This window comes from Callospermophilus lateralis, chromosome 4, assembly GCF_048772815.1.
Source record: "Callospermophilus lateralis isolate mCalLat2 chromosome 4, mCalLat2.hap1, whole genome shotgun sequence".
In the NCBI taxonomy this organism is placed as follows: domain Eukaryota; kingdom Metazoa; phylum Chordata; class Mammalia; order Rodentia; family Sciuridae; genus Callospermophilus; species Callospermophilus lateralis.
In genome coordinates, this window is record NC_135308.1 from 110,389,735 (window position 1) to 110,408,232 (window position 18,498).

At 36.7% G+C, this 18,498-nt stretch overlaps 1 protein-coding gene across 14 annotated transcripts in view; it reads right to left on the minus strand.

Annotated features, from left to right (window-relative positions):
- The window catches only part of R3hdm2 (R3H domain containing 2), a 150,329-nt gene that overhangs the window by 112,587 nt on the left and 19,244 nt on the right, over positions 1–18,498 (minus strand). For 11 of the 14 annotated variants that reach the window (XM_076854755.1, XM_076854753.1, XM_076854752.1 and 8 more), the window contains exons 2-3: positions 12,006–12,126; positions 1,481–1,543 (exon numbers count right to left, since the gene is read on the minus strand). The gene's annotated coding sequence lies outside the window, so the exon portion shown is untranslated. Of the gene's footprint in view, positions 1–1,480; positions 1,549–12,005; positions 12,127–18,498 lie in introns of those variants that run through there. The other 3 variants (XM_076854749.1, XM_076854760.1, XM_076854751.1) reach the window with 3 other exon arrangements.

The window sequence follows — 18,498 nt, forward strand, 5'->3', positions numbered from 1 at the left end:
TAATCTTCATATGATACTATTAGAAACCCTCCCTTCTACACTTGACAAGTACTACAATATGATCTGTAAATAAGCATTTATTTTTTAATATTTTTTAGTTGTAGTTGGACACAATATCTTTATTTATTTATTTTTATGTGGTGCTGAGGATTGAACACTGCACCTTGTACTTGCTAGGCGAGCGCTCTACCACTGAGCCACAGCCCCAGCCCCACAAATAAGCATTTAGATATACAAAAAAAAGCTCCTATAAGAAACCCTAATTAGATAACCAGGCATGATAGCACATGCCTGTGATACTAGTGACTCAGGAGACTGAGCAGCAGGATAACAAGTTCAAAGCAAGCCTCAGCAATTTAGCAAGACTCTAAGCAACTTAGTGAGAACCTGCCTCAAATTAAAAAATTTTTAAAAGGGTTAGGGATGTGGCTCAGTGGCAAAGCACCCTGGGTTCAATTAGGTTCCTTAAAAATGAGAGAACCTATTAACAGCATCTCAAGAAATTATCAAGAGACTTTTACTATCTGCATTAATCATCTCTTAAGAATTCCCTAATTATATTTATCTCATAAAGATATTCACTTATACTTTAATTTTTTCAAAATTTTTATCTACTATACAAATAATAAATAATATAAATAATCTACTTTATTTATGTTTTTCTGTTTTGTTTTTTGTTGCTAGGGATTGAATCCAGGGTCTCTCACATGTTAAGTATGTGCTCTACCACTGAGCTATACCCCCAGCTCTAGAACAGTTTCAAGGTTAAAAATCTTAAAATTGAGTCAGGCACAGTGGTGCATATCTGGATTCAATTCCCAGAACCACAAACAACAAGCAGCAGCAAACAAATCCTAAAAGATATGACCACAAAGATATGACTACTATTTTATTTATGTATCTATGTATTTATTTGTTCGTTTTGGTACTAGGGATTGAACTCAGGTGTACTTTACCACTGAGCCACATCCCCAGCCCAAGCCCTTTTTATTTTTTATTTTGAGACAGCTTCTCACTAAGTTGTTTAGGGCCTTGCTAAGTTGCTATGGCTGGTCTCGACCCTACGATCCTCCTGTCTCAGCCTCCTGAGTCACTGGGATTAACAGGTATTCACAACAGCACCTGCTCTGTCTACTATTTTAAAGACTAACAAAAACTATGGTATACTCACTAGTGGGAAATTGTGGTACAGTCTATTAAAACCACTTTACATTCATGATATTTATGGCCAATGAACAAATGACATAATCTAACCCAAATCACCAGCATCTCTCACTTCAACTGCAAAGACTTTATTTTTTAACTAAGCCAAATTCAATTTTGATATCTTCCCTAAATTTCAATTTCTTCATCTATTAAATGGATATAATAATACTTACAACCCCACAGGGTTAAATATGGATTAAATGAGAATGCAGGTACTGTACTTAATTTGTTGCCTGGCACATAGAAAGTCCTCTTAAATGTTACTTATTATTACCTGAATAAATGTTCAGCCTCCATGAGTCCAGTGCTGGAATGGCATCACATATAAGAAACAAGTCTAACCTCAAAAAAAAAAAAAGTTAAAAGCAATTTTAAATTTTAATATACTGAGTACCCTCAAAGAAAATACATTCAATTCGAAATCTACAGCAGCACTGCTTAATATTTCTTTCACAATTCCTTTCACTTGTGTTTCTCATAAATATACACCTGCCCTGAATCCTCAATTCACAATTAAAAATTAAAAAAAAAAAAGAAAAACAACTGTTCAATAGGCTCTTTCTCCTCTATTGATCTCCCTCTTCTTGTAAGCAGTTCTTGGCCTGCTTTCTAACATAAATTAGTAACCCAGTCTTCTTGGAATTCCTCAGCTGCTTTTTACCCATTATTTATTTTTTTTTTTTTTTAAAGAGTGAGAGAGAGTGAGAGATTGGGAGAGAGAGAGAGAATTTTAATATTTATTTTTTAGTATTTGGCGGACACAACATCTTTGTCTGTATGTGGTGCTGAGGATTGAACCCGGGCCGCACGCATGCCAGGCGAGCGCGCTACCAATTGAGCCACATCCCCAGCCCACCCATTATTTTTTATACAAGTCCAGAACTCAGCAAGATGATCTAGAATCTCTCTTAGTAGGTGAGAAATAGAAGTGAGGCTAGAGATAGAACAAACACATAATTTAATATATCCTCACCTCATTTGCAGGATTCATTATTATTGCTATTACAAGACCCTAAAGGGTGGTTGGTGCTGAATCTACTTCAGGAGCCTAGAATGCTGAGAAGCCTTGAATGCTGAGTGTCACCACTAGAAACCTTAATGTACCCAAGCCAGTCTGAATTCCCACAAGCTCTTGAAACACCTGAGCCTTACTGTGTTCTTATGCCAAAGTAAGGAGAATCCCCAACACATTACTTGGTTTTACAACTCTATTTCACAAATATAACATCAACTAAATTCTACCCTCTTGATGCCTTACGAAGATTTCCATGAAGGTTGGGGTTGTGGCTCAGTGGCAGAGCACTTGCCAACATGAGGCACTGGGTTCAATCCTCAGCACCACATTAAAAAAATAAAGATACTGGTCCACCTAAAACTAAAAAATAAATATTTTTTTAAAAAAAGATTCCCATGAAAAACACTTCTCCAATTCTTTATACCTCCTGCACTTCAGGACATGTGGTTGGTTAGGTTGGTTAAGATGACATCAGGACATGTGGTTGGTTAAGGTTGAAAAGGGACAGCCAGGACACTGCCCTTCCACTTTTCACCACTAAACTTGGTCATAAAACACTACCCATATGGTGAATTTTTTCCCATGAAATGCCTTGTTCTCCCCTAAGCCAAGATATTAATAGTTCCCTTTCCTCACCAGTCCTCAAGTCATGCCAAAACACATGTGATTTTTAAGCAGACACAATGGGCTCACACTGAGAATCATGCCATATCAAGAGGTGACTCTCCAACTCAGAGAACCAGAAGCAACATAATTCAAAACACACACTAGTATTTAGTACTATAATGGCTTTTTTACCCCATTGTAATTTTATCATAATTAAAAGTGGAACACTTTGGGGAAGAAGTTTAATTGCTTTCCGCCCTCTATCCTCCATAACTCCCTAATAGCTTTCAGTTTTTTTAATAAAATTCAACAGCCTCATAAGGAACATAAGTGGTTTCTTCTATCTTTGGCATCCTGCAAAGCATTCTCCCAGAAATACATGAGTTATCTTTTTTAAATGTAAATCAGATAATTGGGCTGGGATTGTGGCTCAGAGGTAGAATACTCGCCTAGCACATGCGAGGACCTGGGTTCGATCCTCAGCACCACGTAAAAATAAAAGATATTGTGTACAACTACAACTAAAAAATAAATATTTTTTAAAAATGTAAATCAGATAATTAAGCATCCTCATTCAACTGGCTCTCATTCACGCAATAGACTATAGAGCCCTACAAAATTTGGCCTATTCTTGAACACACCAAACCAAATTCTCCCCATAGGTCTTTGTATTTGTTGTGGCCTATGCTCAAAATACTCTGCTTATTCAAAGAAATGGGATTTCTGCCTACCTTTCAATGAACAGTTATATGTCACTACAAAGAAGTCTTCCTTGACTACCTCAGTTCGAAGAATCTGCTCCTCCTTTGTTCCTCTATATCACAACACCACATCTATTTTCTTCATAGGATTTATCATAATCATTATCTATCTTATTTATTTACTGGAAAACTGTCTATCTTCCCAGACAAAAATGTAAGCTCTTAGAGGGCAGAAATCTTATGCATTTTGTTCACATACATACCTGCAATCCCAAATACTGTATAACACAAAATAAGCACTGAAATGATTTTCTAATTGTCTGATTCACTTACAAAGTTAAGTACTTCATCTGAGGTAAACCTGGGCTTTTTAAGGTATTTAAATCTTATTTGTACAGCCAATAAGATAACCAAGTTAATAACCCTGTGTTCTCTTCTTCATTGTAACAATCTGACTTATAGTCTCAGAAATCTTCCTTCCTTTCACTGAAGGTAAAATTTACACTCAGAAAATAACATGGCAATCCAGTCTCACAACAGTTCTACGGTTCTGAGGGGCCCAAATACAAACATCTCAAACAAAAGCAATTGCCAAAGATCTGACTATGACCACTGCAATGAGGAGTTCCTCATAGTTCAGAACAACTTAGGTTAAACTCACCCAAGATGGAAATGCCTATGAGAGAATCACTACTGCTAAGAGCTCTGTAAAGCACTCCAAATAATGCCTTGAAGAAAACATCAAAGGATGGAATGATTCAATTCAGTCATCTAACTAGTAGAACATTCTATAAAGCTTTAATAATGACCCTGTCACCAGAAAAACAGATACTTTTTCATAGACTTCTAATCAGATGTATTTAGCGGACAATATCCATCCTTTATAATAAAATGTCACGGAGTTCCTATTCCTATCAAATTACCACTGGTTTGGGCAACAGATAAATCAGAAACTATAGGTAGCAAATCCACTTATCTGGGACTCAAAGCAATTAATTAAACTTACTCAGAAAAGGACAACTGCCTCTAGTCACCTGAAGACAAATTTCAAAGATTTGAACAAATGTGACATTTGGGTACACCAAAAAAGCTGTAATCTGAAAAGCAGCCACATGTCACTTTCAATGGTGTACCTACACTCACCCTCTATAATAAATTATTTTTAAAGTCAGCTGAATCTTTTTTTTAATAATATTTATTTATTTTTTTAGTTATTGGCAGACACAACATCTTTGTTGGTATGTGGTGCTGATAATCGAACCTCGGCCGCACGCATGCCAGATGAGCGCGCTACCGCTTGAGCCACATCCCCAGCCCTCAGCTGAATCTTAAAAAATGATTTTTAGTTTTCTCTAAAATAAGAAGCTGTGGCAGCTACCTTAATGAGAAGCCCAATAAACTTAGGGCAAGGGGCTCATTTTGTTGACATTGTCACCTCACCTGGAACTTATGCTGATTCACTCTGATAGGTTGACAGGTCACTGACATCTTGGCCTTTCCCAAGATTCTTGTTTATTTCACATTATTTAAAAAAAAAAAAAAAAATCACTGTCTACTCAAGACAACTACAATCTAGATACCTCCTGCTATCAAGCCTTTCCCTCCCTGCCTTCATTGAGCACCTGGCCAGCGAGGGAGTTATTTCAGGTTCATCTTAGTAACTCTGAATAACTAATAAGCTATATAGCCTATAAAAGGACCAGAGTGGGCCGGACATGGTGGCACATGCCTGTAATCCCACTTAGAAGGCTGAGGCAGGAGGATTCAAGTTCAAAGCCAGCCTCAGTAGAGAGAGGCCCTAAGCAACTCAGTGAGACCCTGTCTCAAAACATAAAAAAGGGCTGGGGATATGGCTCAGTGGTTAAGCACCCTTGGGTTCAATACCTGGTTAAAAAAAAGAAGAGAGCTGGGGGTGTGGCTCAAGCGGTAGTGCGCTTGCCTGGCAAGCGTGCGGCCAGGGTTCGATCCTCAGCACCAGATACAAACAAAGATGTTGTGTCCGCCAAAAACTAAAAAATAAATATTAAAAAATTCTCTTAAAAAAAAAAAAAAAAAGAAGAAGAAGAAGAAGAGGAAGAAGCAGAGTTCATTTCCCTATCGCTTGAATCAGGTCTGCCCTGCCCTTGTAACTTGCTCTGATCAACAGAGTGAGGCATAAATGACACCACAACTTCTGAAGGTGGACCTCAAGAGGCCTTGCAAATTCCACTCTTACCCTTTTGGAACATAGGCATCATGCAAAGAGGCCAAGTCAGACTGCAGAAAACATCATAGTTATATTTGCATATAATCTTCACATATCTTTCCACATATTTAAAATCATTTCTAGTTTATAATATCTAATGTAAATGCTATATCAATAATTATTATAAAGTACTTTTTAGGGAATAATGACAAGACAAAAAGTATGTACATATTCAGTAGAGCCACAATTTTTGTATTCAGAAGTACAGAACCAAGGGGCTAGAGCTGGGGCTGGGGCTCAATGAGAGAGTGCTTGTTTAGCATGCGTGAGGCACTGGGTTCGATCCTCAACACCACATAAAAATAAATAAAATAAAGGTATTTAAAAAAAGAAAGAAAGAAAGAAATGCAGAACCTACACATATGAAGGGCTTACTATATTAAATTTCCACATTTGAGTTCATATCTTTTTAATAATCTACATAACAAAATGGTAAGTACAAAGCACTTCTGCTACAAACAAAAGTACAACTATCTCAAGGAAAAGCACTTCTGTAACTGAACTTCAAGCTGTCCTGGCTTTTCTCATTTAGCATTTTATTTGAATAAAGAATTTTGGCAAACTATGGTTATTCAGCCTTATATATCTGCAGTATTTTTCATAAAAATGAAAGAAGTAAGCCTATTACTTCAAAGCAAACAATGTTATTGATTTGATACCATTCAAATGGAATTTGATAAAATTCCTGCTCTTAAGTGAAAAATCAGAATCTTGAAAAACATGCATTATCTTTTGCGAGCTTGATAGCTTCTCAATACTCAGACTTCACTGGGTTAGTTACCTAGCACCACATATAAATAAATAAAATTATATCAACAACTGAAAAGTAGAAAAAACATAGACATTCCTAAAGGTGGTACTCTTGATTAATGTGATTATATATTTTTTAAATAATGAAATAAATCAAACATTTGAAAGGTCTACATAACTCAGTGAACCAATATTTTCCAACTGATCAATTCATGTTTCCAAATCACACATAAGTAAAAGAACTATTCAAGCTGGCTGCAGTGGCGCATGCCTGTAATCTCAGCAACTTGGGAGACTGAGTCAGGAGGATCTCGAGTCCAAAGCCAGCCTCAGCAATGGCGAGGCACTAAGCAACTTAGTGAGATCCTGTCTCCAAATATAATACAAAATAGGGTTGGGGATGTGGCTCAGTGGAGTACCTCTGAGTTCAATACTTAGTATCAAAAAAAAACCAACTATTCAATGTATAACATAGACAAATGGCTTTTTTTTTTCCCTTGTGATACTGAGGATCAAACTCAGAACTTCACGCATGTTAGGCATGCAGTTTGCTACCACTGAGCTATATCTCCAGACTCAAAAATGATTTTAACATTGCCAAGTACTGAAGTTCATTATATAGTTTCACATTCAACATTGCAAGTAGTCTTTAAAAAACTACCATTTTTGGGGGCTGGGGATGTGGCTCAAGTGGTAGCGTGCTCGCCTGGCATGCGTGCGGCCCGGGTTCGATTCTCAGCACCACGTACAAACAAAGATGTTGTGTCCGCCGATAACTAAAAAATAAATATTAAAAAAATTCTCTCTTTCTCTCTCTCTCTCTCCTCTCTCACTCTCTCTAAAAAAAAAAAAAAAAAAAAAAAAAAAAAAAACTACCATTTTTTTTACTTTGGCTGTAATATCAAAGAAAATAATCATCATCACCTGAAGAGAATATTTAAATATTCCTCCCATTTCCAATTACATATCCCTGAGGCTGGATTTTCTTTATATACTTCAACTAAAATGACATTCTGCAATAGACTGAGCACAGATGCTGATATAAGAATCTATTCTTATATCAATTATTCTATTAATTCTATTAATTCAGAGATTTGCAGAAGTAAAATAATGTTCCTCCCGCCTCATTAAATTTTTTGTTTCAGAAAAGCTTTTTATGGGGCTGGGGATATAGCTCAGTTGGTAGAATGCTTGCCTGGCATGCACAAGGCCCTGGGTTCAATCCCCAGCACCACAAAATAAAAAACTTTTTATGGGAGGGGTGTAGCTCAGTGATAAAGTACTTGGAAGTATGTGTAAGACCCTGAATTCAATCCCCAAAACCACACACACAAAAAAAAAATAAAAAATAAAGTGTTACAAGCATAAATGTTTATTATTATTATATTTAATTTATCAATAAGTATTTAAATTATTTGTTTTTTAGTTTTAACTTCTAACAGTTAAATTTTTGGTACCAGGGATTAAACCCCAGGGATGCTTAATTACTGAGCCATACCCTTAGTTCTTTTAATTTTTCATTTTGAGACAAGTTCACACTAAGTTGCTTAGGGCCTCTCTAAATTGCTGAATATGGCTTTGAAATTTCGATCCTCCTCCCTCAGCCTCCCAAGTAGCTGGGATTTGAGGCATGTGCCTGGCTAGAGTTCAAAATTAATAAATATAACCCACATAAGTAAATAGTTCTTTGGGGTCCATAATGGTTCTTAAAATAGTAAAGAGGTCGGGCATAGACCAAAAAGTTTAAAAGCTGCTAATATAGAATTCCCCTGCCCTACTTGTCTTTTAAGGCTCCACTCCAGAAAGACTTCCTTGATAGCTTACAGTCAATTAGTGTAATTATTTACTTATAGAGGAGAACAAAGACTACATTGTTTCATTGCCACTAAATTAATGGTGTGTTGAATGAACAGGCTAAAATGCAACCCAATACTGAGTGTTTCACTGTAAATACATACACATTAAGTTGATATTTCACACTAGTTATTCTGTATTTGTCCATGATGCTTAAACCTAGCCTCCTCAGCCACTGGAATTACAGGCTTGTGCCACCATGCCTTGCTTTCACTACTTTTGAATGTCTGAAATTTTCCATAATAAAAAGTTGGATAGCCAACTTAGTTGGGCCTATAGGCACATGTCACCACACATGTAGTACTCAAAACCTAAAGCAGGAGAGGATCACTTTTGCCCAGGGGTTCAGGACCAGCCTGGGCAAAATAGCAAGACCCTGTATCTATTGGGAAAAAAAGAAAAATTTGTAAAAAAGAAAAGTACATGGGCTAGGGTTGTAGTTCAGTGACAGAGCCCTTGCCTAGCATGTGTAAGGCACTAGGTTCAATCTTCAGCACCACTTAAAATAAATAAAATATGAGGCTGGGGATGTGGCTTAAGCGGTAGCGCGCTTGCCTGGCATGCGTGCGGCCTGGGTTCGATCCTCAGCACCACATACAAAGAGGTTGTGTCTGCTGAAAACTAAAAAATAAATATTAAAAAATTCTTTCTCTCTCTTTTTAATAAATAAATAAAATAAAGGTATTATGTCTAACCAAAAAAAGAAAGAAAAGTACAACCTGGTGACACATCCTTTTAATCCCAACTACTCAGAGGCTGAAACAGGAAGATCACAAGTTCAAGGCCAGCCTCAGCAATTTAGTCAGACCCTGCCTTATAAAAATTAAAAGAAAGCCTGGGGATGTAGCTCAGTGGTAGAGAACTTGCCTATCATGTGAGAACCCCTAGTATCACAAAAAAGAAAAAAAGAGAGAAAGAAAAAAAAAAGGAAAGGAAAAAAATGCATGTATGATATATGATAGCTGAAATGTTGTTTATTACTCTATTTTCAAAGCCCAAATCAAGCCAGTGCAGTAGAGTACACCTGCAATCCTAGCAACCTAGAAGGGTGAGGCAGGAGGTTCTAAAGTTCAAAGCCAGCCTCAGCAATTCAGCCAGGCCCTAAGCAACATAGTGAGAACCTGTCTCAAAATAAAAAACAATGAAAAGGGCTGGGAATGTGGCTCAGTAATTAAGCACCCCTAGGATTAATCCCTAGTAACAAAAAAAAAAAAAAAAAGCCCAGTTCTTTTCCTACCTCTTCCATGAAACCTTTCTATATTGATTTATCTCTTCTATTCTTGTGCATTTATTTGTACTACACAATTAACTTCAATTGTCTACATCACAGGATCTAATTCATTGTATCTTTCTTATCCACATTTTAAAAATATTTTTTTAGTTGTCAATGGACTTTTATTTTAATTATTTATATATGGTGTTGAGAATCAAACCCAGTGCCTCACACATGTTAGGCAAGCAGTATGCCACTGAGTTACAGCTCCACCCCCTCTTATCCACATTTTAATTGGTACATTATAGTTGTACATATTGATGGGATTTGTTGTTACATATTCGTACATGCACACTATACAACAATATAATTTAACCAGTATCACTCCCCAGCACTTCTCCCCTCCCTCCTCATCTCCCACCCCTTGGTCTCTTTCTTCTACTGATCTCCCTTTGATTTTTAGATCTACCCCCACCTTTTTTTTCCTTTTTCCCCACAAGCTTAATCCATTATATCTTATTAACTGATCATGTTTTATCTCCACATGGCTAGCCTTTAATACACACAAAATCCAACTACCCAAGAATAATGCCTAGCCTCCAAAGATTCATTTTTAAGAATTTTTATGAACCTGGAACCTGTGGAAAAATCCAATATTCTTTCCTGTCATCCCAAGGGCCACTCTAATGTTAAAATTAGAAGTTTGGTTTATTTGTGGTGAGGGGTGCTGGGGACTGAATACAGGGCTTTGCACATGCACTGAGATATACCCCAGCCCTAAAATTAAGTATTACTCTAGAAAACCATATAATACTGTCCTCTTGAAATTTGGCAGCGTCACTTTTTGACACCAAAATGCTAACCTAGGACGAGGATGTAGCTCAGTGGCAGAGCACTTGCTTATAGAAGCTAGAGGCCCTGGGTTCAATCCCCACTACAAGAGGGGGAGGGCATGACAGGGAAAAGGGAAAGGAGAGAGGAAGAAATTTGTTAGTTAATTGATTAAGTAATGATTAAGTACAATGAAGTTATTTTATAAAAACTTCAGCTGCAATACAAAGGGAAAGCACTTACTCAAAGGAAAAGCTGGAAAACCCAGGAAACAAAGAACCTGATACTTAGAGATAGGTAGTATCTATCTCTAATTAGAGATAGACCACCACTCCAGTGGTGAAAAACAAGTCAACTGGAGGAGAAAAAGAAACTGGAGGGGCTGGGGTTGTGGCTCAGCGGTAGAGGGCTTGCCTAGCATGTCTGAGGCGCTGGGTTCGATCCTCAGCACCACATATAAATAAATAAGCAAAATAAAGGTATTGTGTTCAACTACAACTAAAAAATAATTAAAAAAACAAAAAAGAAGATGGAGTATTGCACGTTTTAGAGTTGATTCATAACCCTTTTATTCCTATTTATTCAGTTGTTGTAGTACAGGGAATTGAACCCAGGGGTGCTCTACCACTGAGCTACATCCCCAGTTCTTTCTTCTTCAATTTTTATTTTGAGAGGTCTCACTTAATTGCTTATGGTAGCCTTGAACTTGCAATTCTACTGCCTCAGCCTCCCAAGGCACTGAAATTTCAGGTGTGTGCAATAGCACACAGCTCCTTTATCCCTTTTCTTTTCTTTTTTTCACTAAGTACTATGCTAGGCATCGTGGTGCACACTTGTAATCCCAGCTGCCCAGGAGGCTGAAGCCAGCCTCAGCAATTTAGTGAGACCCTGTCTGTAAATAAAATATAAAAGAGTGCTGGGGATGTGGCTCAGTGGTTAAGTGACCCTGGGTTCAGTTCCCAGAACCACCCCTGCCACACAAACACAAAAACAATGTTTCCCCTCTCCAATTACAAAAGAAACATATGTTCTCATATTCTCATATGGAGATTTAAAAAAAAAAAGAAAGAAAGAAAAAGAAAATAAGAAAACATCCATAACCTCCTTCATAATATTTTATTAGTAAATCCTCTGAGCCGCCGAGTGCAGCTAATTTATAATTCCACTTGTATAAATCAAGATTCACAATAACTGTTTCATTTTTATGAATTTTTCTTGTCAGTTTATAATAAATTTGTGTTTTTGTCCAAACTTCATGCTATAGTAATGAAAAATATTACTTTTCCGATTGCCAAATCAGGTACTAAACATATCATATTCATCGTATATAAAATATTATTCTATTTTTAACTTACATTTAATTTGAATTAGCTACTCAAAGTAACTACTCTTTTATCTGCCATTTCTTGTGTTGAGGTCCTACCCAAACTATATCAACAGTTCTTCACATTCCATGTACAAAAAAATATACATGCAATAATTAAGTTTCTTGCCAAAATATCCTATATAAACTCTAGTGTGAATTTACAACAACAATTCCAACATCATCACAAAATTCCCATAGCAATCAAGTATGATGCTCACCTGATTACTAGCTGAGATGTATTGCCTCATCCATCCAGGGTGAAGTATTAAGAATAGTATTTATCAAATGTAACTTGGAGAGACACTGGGAAAGGGTAGTGGATAGCCTCTAGCAATTCACCTGGGAGGAAAAAAAAAAAAAAAGATCTCTTTAACCACTCTGAATTCAGCTCTGACAATCTTTCAGCAATACAGTAATCAAATAAAAGTCTCACAATAGTTCTGCTATTTCACTGGACTCTATTTGTTTATTTGTCTGTTTAAGTATCAGGAATCGAACCTGGGGCACTTAACTACTGAGCCACATTCCCAGACCCCCTCTATTCTTTTTAGTTATACATGATAGCATGTATCTTGACATATTATACATATATGGAATACAATTTCTCATTCTTCTGGTTACACACGATGTAGAATTATATTGGTTGTGTAATCACATATGCACATAGGATATAGTAATGCCTGATTCATTCTACTATCTTTCCTATTCCCATTTCCCCTCCCTTGCCTTCATTCCTCTTTGTCTAATCCAAAGTACTTCTATTCTTCTCTACCTGTCCCCCTTATTATGAGTTAGCATCCACATATTAGAGAAAACAATTGGCCTTTAGTTTTTGGGGTTGCCCAGCCCCCCTCCCCCGCTTTTTAATTTTTTTAAATTTTGAGACAGGTTTTTGCAAAGTTTCTTATGCCTCGCTAAATTGCTGAAGCCAGCCTCAAATTTGTGATCCTCTTACCTCAACCTCCCGAGTTGTTGGGATTACAGGTGTGCACCAACCATGACTGGCTTGAATGCTATGTTTTAATTAAGTGACTTGGTTCTAGTGCAAAAATTAATTTGAAGCTACCTTTCTTCTTCCTTACTCTGGAAAGCTGAATACCACCTGCCTTAACTATTAAAATCCCCAGAGACTTCAATTCTACAAGAGCTCTTCATAGTTCTAAATTTAGCCAAGTAATAGAAATAGTTGGAAAGCATGCAATTCATTTTAATATCCATACTTTTATGTTGCCAGGCAGCTATTCTCTTAAGCAATCTTAAAGCAGTCATCTACATAAAATGATACATCTATAAGTCAACTAAAAGGTTAGCAATGGTGTTAATTAAAAGACTATCTATGACTTCTGGAAATGATCACACACACCCAAAAAATATTCTGTATTTTTCCCACAGGGATAACATGCAGGACTTTAAATATATGAACAGAACATATTAACACCTCTTCACCTTCCTTACAAACCATGTTTATGTTTCCACATCAAATGAAAGCACAAATAGATTAATGGGGTTCACCTTCAGAATAAAATGTTTTTTATGGATGGGAAAGACATGTCTTGCGGCTGGGGTTGTGGCTCAGTGGTAGAGCACTTGCCTAGCATGTGTGAAGCATTGGGTTCGATTCTCAGCACCACATAAAAATAAATCAATAAAATAAAGGCCCATCAATACTAAAATTTTTTTTAAATATTTATTTTTTAGATTTAGGTGGGCACAATATCTTTTTATTTTATTTTTATGTGGTGCTGAGGATCGAACCCAGTGCCTCACACATGCCAGGTGAGCGCGCTACCACTTGAGCCATATCCCCAGCCCAAAAACTTTTTTTAAAAAAAGAAAGACATGTCTTATTTTTATGTAGATATTAAAAAGGGGGGGGTGAGCTGGGACTGTGGCTCAGTGATGGAGCGCTTGCCTAGCACGGGCTGGACCTGGGTTGGATCCTCAGCACCACATAAAAATAAAGGTATTGTGTTGTATCCATCTACACCTAAAAAAAATAAATAAATATTATTAAAAAAAAAAGAAAGAAGTACATTTATTCTCAAACTACTGGATCCATTAAGTGATTTTGCTGTATCACATACCAATTCTAAGGTTTTTGTTGCTGTTGTTTGTTTGTTTTGGTACTGGGGATTTAACCTCAGATGGAGCCCTTCACCACTGAGCTACATCCTTAGTTTTCAATTAAAAAAAAAAAATTCAGTAGTTAATGGGCTTTATTTTATTTATTTATATGCAGTGTTGAGAATTGAACCCAATGCCTCAAACAAGATGGCAAGCACTCTCCCACTGAGCCACAACCCCAGCCCCCTAGTTTTTTAATTTTTGTCTTGAGACAGGGTCTCAATAAGTTGCTGAGATTGGCCTCAAACTTGAGATCCTTTGCCTCAGCCTCACAAATTGCTTGTATCACAAGCATGCACCACACACCTGTTTCTAAGACTAACTCCATTTTGGATTTTCTAAAATATCAGACCTCTTAAGGAACTATGAAACTAAACTCTATCAGAAATGTTCAATACAATAAACACCCTAACTTCAGGTCAGTTTCCCACATTATATTCACAGTCCGATATGTAAAATATACATAAGAAGGAATTCAAGATGCAGGTTCAAAGCCCAAAGTACAAAGAGGGTTTAGAAGTTTCCCTAGCTAAGACAATTTTGATTTTAATTCAGACAGCCCAAGACACAAAGAGTGAAACAAATCAGCCAGTCAAAGTGATGCACACCTGTAATCCCAACTACTTTGGAGGCTAAGGCAAGTTTAAAGCCAGTCCTGGGCAACTTAGCAAGACCCTGTTTCAAAATTTAAAAAAAAATTAAAGGGTTGGGGATGTAGCTCAGGGTGCTTTTACCTAGCATTCACAAGGCTAGGCAATCCTAGATCAATCTCAGGAACCACAAAAAATATGAAGAAGACTGAAACAATTCATAAGTGACTACAACCTGGACTACATAAGAGTAACAGGATATTCATACTTATTTTCACTTTCATGTCACCACCAAGTGGTGGGGGGAGTAATAAAATGCCAATCTGTTGTGCAATATCTCTTTTCTCTACAGATACCTATAATATATTATATTTCACTCTGTGAAATAATTCAGCTTAGATAATTTTATTATATCTGGGAAGATTCAAAGAGTCTAAAGTCTGGAATCTATTTTTTACTAGAAATAACTGATCCCATAAATAATAAAAGAAAAATATTTAAGAATGAGAGGTAGCCAGGAGCAGTGGTGTACGCCTACAATCCCAGCAGCTCGGGATGCTAAGGCAGGAAGATAGTGAGTTCAAAGCAAACCTCAGCAACTCAGTGAGACCCTGTCTCTAAATAAAACAAAACAAAAAAAAAGGCTGGGGATGTGGCTCAGTGGTTAAGTGTCCCTGAGTTCAATCTCTAGTATTAAAAAAAAAAAAAAAGGAATGAGAGGTAACTTTCCCATAAAGGATCCCACAAAAGAAATCAAGGTTCTGTCAGAAACTATTGACTTCAGGAAGTCAAGTGTGGCAGCATACACCTATAATCCCAGCCATTCAGGAAACTGAGGCAGAAGGTAAATTCAAGGCCAGCCTGGGCAATTTAGCAAGATCGTGTCTCAAAATAAAAAACTTTTAAAGGGGCTAGCCTTGGTGGGGCGTGCCTGTAATCCCAGTGGCTTGGGAGGCTGAAGCAGGAGGACTGTGAGTTCAAAACCAGCCTCAGCAAAAATGAGGGGCTAAGCAACTCAGTGTGACCCTGTCTAAAATAAAATAAGGCTGGGGACATGGCTCAGTAGTCGAGCACCCTGGAATTCAATCCCCAGTACCCCAAGAAAATATTTTTAAAGGGGCTGGAACATATCTCAGTGGTAGAGCACTTGCCTAGCATTTACAAGGCCCTGGGTTCAATTTAGGACAATTGTAGTTTTTTTTTTTTTTTAACCAGTCAATCTTGTTGGGACTTTTAATACTGACAGCAAGGATCATAACTTTTTTTAAAAATAACAATTCCATTGACCTCAAAAAGGAGAAAATTAAGATTTTCCCCCCATAAAACAATACTAACTATAACTAGCAAATGTAAACGGAATGAGACAATCTGAGAATGAACATTTTGAAATCATCAATTTAATAACAGATTCGGACAATGCTCATCAATACATGCCAATGCCACTGGGGAAAAGGTAATACAAGAATCACAAAATCTTGAAAGTATCATCCCACAGAGCTGGGGATGCAGTTCAGTGGAAGAGCACTAACATGCAGCAGGCCCTGGCTTCAATCACCAGGACTGGAAAAAAAAAAAAAAAAAAAAAAAAATCCCACAGACTGTTTCTTTCCTTCTTTCATCCTCCTCCTCCTTTTTTTTTTTCCTGGAGATAGTGGCCTCACTAGATTGCCTAGGCTAATCAGAACTCCTGGGCTCAAGTGATCCTTCCATCTTAGCCTCCTGAATGGATAGGATTACAGGTATGTACCACATGTCTGGCTTTCAAATATAATTTCTTAATTACAATAAGGAAAAAGGCACATTTACAATGAAGAAATCTAGCAGACATAAACTTAACCAAGTGATCAAACTTAACAACACCAATAACTGGACAAAGTGACATTATATACACACAACATCACCTAGGTAGTATTCTTGTCACATGCTTACCCAGAATCTAATGACAAATCCAAACTGTAGAATATTTTTTTTAATTTTTTTTTTTAGTTGTAGTTGGACACAATACCTTTATTCTATTCATTTATTTTTATGTGGTGCTGAGAATCGAACCCAGGGCCCTACGCATGCTAGGCGAGCGCTCTACCGCTGAGCCACAATCCCAGCCCCTAAACTGTAGAATATTATTCAAAATAGTCTGGCCTAGACTCTTCAAAAATATCAATGACAACTATATGTCAAAATGCATTATTCTGTAAAATTAATTAATTAAAAAATATCAATGATAAGCCAGGAACAGTGGCATACACTTGTAATCCTAATTACTAGGAATCTGAGGCAAGAGGATCACAAGTTAGAGGCCAGCCTGGACAAGTTATCAAGACCCTATCTCAAAAACAAAATTTTAAAAGGGCTGGGTATATAGATCAGCACTAGAGCATTTACCTAGTATGAGGCCTTGGGGTCAGTAGTCCACAATATTGAAAAACAAAACAATGACATGAAAAAAAAAAAAAAAAAACACTGCTCTAAATTAGGACACAAAGAACACTACAAACATGATAATTAAATGTAACAAATGACACTTGAATAAATGTGGAGCTATAAAGCATATTGTAATAACTGAGAAAATTTATAAACTATATACATGTATCACTGTAAAATATTTTGTGATAATGAGTTTGAAAATGGCATTTTTAATATAAAAACATTTTAATATAAAAAATATAAACATTTTAATATAAAAATGGCATTTTAATATTAAAAAACACTTGTTCTTCAGTGATTAGATGCTTAAGAAATATTAGGGTGAAGTGTCCTAGTGTTAGTAATTTATTTCTAATAAAAATTAGAAATAAAAATTCCTAATACATACTAAACTATAAAAAAAATTTTGTGGGCTGGGGTTGTGGCTTAGCGGTAGAGCGCTCGCCTAGCACGTATGAGGCTCTTCTGGGTTTGATCCTCCTCAGCACCACATAAAAATAAATAAGTAAAATAAAGGTATTGTGTCCAACTACAATTGAAAAATAAATATTACAAAAAATTTTTAATATTGCATATACTCGTGTAGAAAGGGTTTAAAAGCAAAACGGAGGGAAGAAAGCAAGCTCCTAAATGTGGCAAAATATTATCAATCGATAAATACAGGTAAAGGTCATACTGGACTACACTGTATCATTTCTTCAGCTTTCCTATAGTTCAAAATTCTTCCACAAAATTATTGGAGCTAGAAATAAAAAAGATCAACAGTATCTTTATGGGAATTACTATTTTGGAGATTAAAACATATTCTATCTAAGGCCCAATAACAATAAACCCTCCACTCAGACAAATAGATCTAAGAACTAACATACTCTATAGAACATGTCAAATCATGGAAAAAGCTTCCCAGCTTACTTTTTATTTCTTCCTCAAAAAAATCATTAGTGGGTTACTTATTAGGAATATATATAAACTGCCTTGATCACAAAATGTCAAATCTTTTTTATTCTTTTATTTTTACAGTTCTGGAGATCAAATGCTGGGCCTCACGAAAGTAAAGCATAAGTTCTACCAAATGAGGTACATGCCCAGCCCTAAAATAAAAGAAAACAAAAGGCACCTAGCACAAAGGCACATGCCTGTAATCTCAGCAACTAGTAAGGGGAGACAGGGGAAATCACAAGTTTGAAGCCAGCCTCAGCAAATTAATATCTTAATTTAATGAAACTATGTCTCAAATAAAAAATAAAAGTAACTGAGGATGTAACTCAGTGATAAAGCATCCAAATTCAATCCCCAACACACACACACACACACACACACACACAAAGGCATTGAGATCCAAAGTCAGAGCCCAGCACAGTGGCTCATGCCTATAATCCCAGCAAATCAAGAACCTGAGGATGGAGGATGCAAAGCTCAAAGTCAGCTAACAATTTAGCAAGACCCTGCTTCAAAATAAAAAATAAGAGGCTGGGGATGTGGCTCAAGCGGTGGCGCGCTTGCCTGGCATGCGTGCAGCCCGGGGTTCGATCCTCAGCACCACATACAGACAAAGATGTTGTGTCCACCAATA